Source organism: Lolium rigidum, chromosome 2 (genome assembly GCF_022539505.1).
Source record: "Lolium rigidum isolate FL_2022 chromosome 2, APGP_CSIRO_Lrig_0.1, whole genome shotgun sequence".
Classification (NCBI taxonomy): domain Eukaryota; kingdom Viridiplantae; phylum Streptophyta; class Magnoliopsida; order Poales; family Poaceae; genus Lolium; species Lolium rigidum.
Window position 1 is genome coordinate 132,583,887 of NC_061509.1, and position 4,073 is coordinate 132,587,959.

Here is a 4,073-nt window from a genome sequence, read left to right on the forward strand (position 1 = left end):
GATAAACTGTTGCGAGCAAGTCTATTTTCAGGTGCAGGTGAATTGACAACTCATCTGTTAAAACTTATAAATATTCTTTGGCTCTCCTTGTGTCGAATGAATAAATTTGGGTTTTACTACCCTCGAAGACTGTTACGATCCCGTATACTTGTGGGTCATCAAGACTATTTTCTGGCGCCGTTGTCGGGGAGCATAGCTTTATTTACAAGCCCACTTGAAGGTGATATTATTCGCTGCAATTTATTTATTATGGGGAAAGCTCATGAATCGAAGTTCCCTATATTGCCATCCACTACAAGAAGAGGTACAACTATGAACACCTATGTTGCACTTAATTCGCCATCTGTTATGAGTAAGCTTCTTACTCCACCACATGCTGCTACTTCTGTTGAATCTGATAATGCTCCTGATGATTTTGATGATGCGTCTATTGTGCTTGATAAGAGTGGTTCGTTAGGTCCTTTCCTAGATACTACAATTGCTAGAGCTAAACAAATTGAAAATGCTGAAAATACTATTACACCTATTATTTCACCTCAAGCTAGGGGGAATCCTAGCGATGATCTTGATGAAACTTATATTGAACTTGATGATGACTTCATTGGAGAATGCCATGCTACTAGATATGCAAGTGCTATGAAAATTCTTCTTGCAAGACAAGTTGTTAGATATAATTTGTCTCTTGATTCTAAATTTGCCACATCTCTTATAAACATTAGAGATAAGGATTATGATTTCTCTCTGGATTTATCTTACATATCTATTGTTGAGAAAGAACCTTTCTGTGGTACTGAAAATGAAAGTGCTATGAAACATATGAATGAACTCTCTACTTTGAGCAATTTATTCTCCGATGATATTAAGATACGCACTTACTTTGTCACTAAAATTTTCCCTTTCTCTCTGAAAGGAACAACTAAAATTTGGTATGATAATTTGTCCCCTGGATATATTGATAGTCCTATTGGTTTGGTCAATGCTTTCTTTCAGAAATATTTCGCTGCTAGTGCTCAACATGCTGCTTTGCAGAAAATCTTTGACTTTGTGCAGGTAGAAGGAGAGAAATTGCCTGAATCGTGGGCAAGATTTTGTTCTTTAATTAGAGCATTACCTAAACATCCATTAGATAAAAATGAACTCCTTGATATATTCTATAATGGACTAACTGTTGAATCTAGGATATATCTGGATAGTTGTGCTAGTTGTGTTTTCAGGAAAAGAACTCCTACTGAAGCTGAGGAATTATTGACTAAAATAAGCAAGAATTATGATGATTGGACTACACCAAAGCCGGCACCAACACCGAAGAAAACGGGAATGATTGAATTAAATGATGAAGTGATTAGGGAAGCCAAGAAATCTCTTAAGGAGAAGGGTATTAAATCCGAAGATGTGAAGAATCTACCACATATAGAAGAATTATCTAAGTCAATCCCTCGTTCTTCCACTATTAAGGTACACTCTCTCCAACGCTTTGATAATAGAGATATTCCCTACTCTAAACCTCATGATCAATGCTTAGATGAATTTGATAATTATATTGTCAAGAAAGATAATTTTAATAAGAGAGTGGAACATCACCGAATGGAAAATTCTAGAGCTATCAATAAATTGCATGATATTGTGGAAAGAACCTCTAATGATGTTAAAATGCTTGTTAAACATTTTCATATGGTTCAAACTCAAATTGATCAGCTCACTAAAGTGCAAAAAGATTTGCTAGTTAATGCTTCTAGGGAAAAACATGCTTATGAAATAAGAACTAGAAGTGGTGTTTCTACTCAGGATCCTCTATATCCTGAAGGACATCCAAAGAGAATTGAACGAGATTCTGAACGAGTTGATGATACAAGGAATAAGTTTAAGAAAAAAAAAACATAAACTGTTGTAGAATCCTCTGAACCTGCTAAAGATCCTAATAGGATATCTATTTATGATGCTGAAACTGAAAGTGGTAATGATAAAAATGATGCTTCCGATAAATAAGAAATTTAAGAAGAACCTAAAAAGTATACTAAGAATACAAAGTACACTAAGGAAGATTTCATTGCTACTAAACATGGCAGTGAGAGAGAACCTTGGGTGTAAAAACCAATGCCTTTTCTGATAAGAAACATCAATCAAAGGAGGAAGAACATTATAATAAGTTCCGTGAATGGATGAAACCCTTTGTTTTTGCAAATTCCTTTGACTGATGCTATTAAATTGCCTCCTTATTCAAAGTATATGAAAGATATTGTCTCTAATAAGAGGAGGATTCCAAATGAGGAAATTTCCACCATGCTCACTAATTACTCTTTTAATGGTAAGGTTCCAAAGAAACTTGGTGATCCAGGTATACCCACTATTCCATGATCCATCAAAAATAATTATGTTAGAACTGCTTTATGTGATTTGGGAGCATGAGTTAGTGTTATGCCTTTTTCTCTCTATAGAATACTTGATCTAGAAAAATTAATACCAACTGATATCTCATAAAAAGGCCAACAAAAAGTTCTGATCTTTCTTCTGATGCATCCTCTCATAGCTGTCAACCTAGACCATTCTTTTCATCAAACAATAAATATCTCAAGGCTGTACTGTATGAAAGACATGGTTTTGCTGTTTTAAGATCTGTAGCTGATATGTTGAAAAAGAGTACACACGATTCAATCAAGGCGATTGCCAAATATCAGCGTGTTACTGATGATGCTAATAGAAGCCCTCCATAATTATATGTAATTTTTTTATTTGGGCACATTAATTGCCTTGTAATTTTCCTAATTATTTTACTTGTGTATGTAATTGTGTATATCATTGATATCATATTTTAGGCCCATGAAATTTAATGGGCCTTCTCATAAGCCTAACTTTGCTGGCCTAGAATGCAAGTTGACTAGTCAAACGATCAGGGCCCTACTACTTAGTGGGCCGACCCACTTAATGTAGTGTGGGACCCACTTTTATTTTGGGCCGACCCACTTACTTATTGGGCCAGCCCAATTGCTTTCAGATGAACCCCAGTCACTAACTGGGCCGGCCTGGTAACAGGTAAGTGGGACCCACGTGCTTATTGGGCCAACCCACTTGCTTTATGGTGGACCCCACTTACTAACTGGGTCGGCCCGTTAACATGAAAGTGAGCCACACCTGCTTATTGGGCCGGCCCACTAACATGTTGGGCCAACACACTTGCTTTATGGTGGACACCACTTACTAACTGGGCCGGCCTGTTAACATGAAAGTGGGCCCCACCTGCTTATTGGGCCGACCCACTAACCTGTTGGGCCAGCCCACTTGCTTTATGGTGGACCCCACTAACTAACTGGACCGGCCCGATAATAGGAAAGTGGGACACACATGCTTAGTGGGCCGGCCCACTAACTTATTGGGCTAGCCCACTTCCTTTATGATGGACCCCACTTACTAACTGGCCAACCCAATAACAGGAAACTGGGACCCACATGCTTAGTGGGCTGGCCCACTAACTTATTGGGTCGGGCCACTTGCTTTATGGTGGACCCACTTACTAAACGGGCCGGCCCGGCAACAGGAAAGTGGGCCCCACATTCTTAGTGGGCCGGCCCGTTTGCCTGTTGAACGGTCAAACGAAGGCATTCAGCCCGGCCCACGTGCTTAGTGGGCCGGCCCGTTTAAGTTTTGACTAGTCAACCTTAGAGGTTAGGCCCGGCCCACGTACCTAATGGACCAGCCTAGCTATATAGTTGACCGGTCAAACCAAGTCAGCTGGCCTGGCCCGCAAACTAAATGGGTCGGCCCGCTTAAGGCGTGGCAGGCCTTTTGTGGGCCTACCATCTACCACGGTGTTTCAGCCGGTTAACGGTGTTAACTGACAGTTAACGGCGTCTGCCACGTGTCAGTTTGCATGACGTCAGCAGTCAACGGGCTCCCGAAAACACTTATGCAACGGTCCGATTTTCCGTGGCGGAAGGGCACCCAAACGCGACGAACCAAAAAAAATGTGGTAGGACTTTGCCTGACGCAGTTTGGACCACAGAACCCATATCGTCGGGTTAGGCACATAGGCGACGAAAAAGGGGCCGTACCTGACGAAAATTGGACGTTGAGTATGA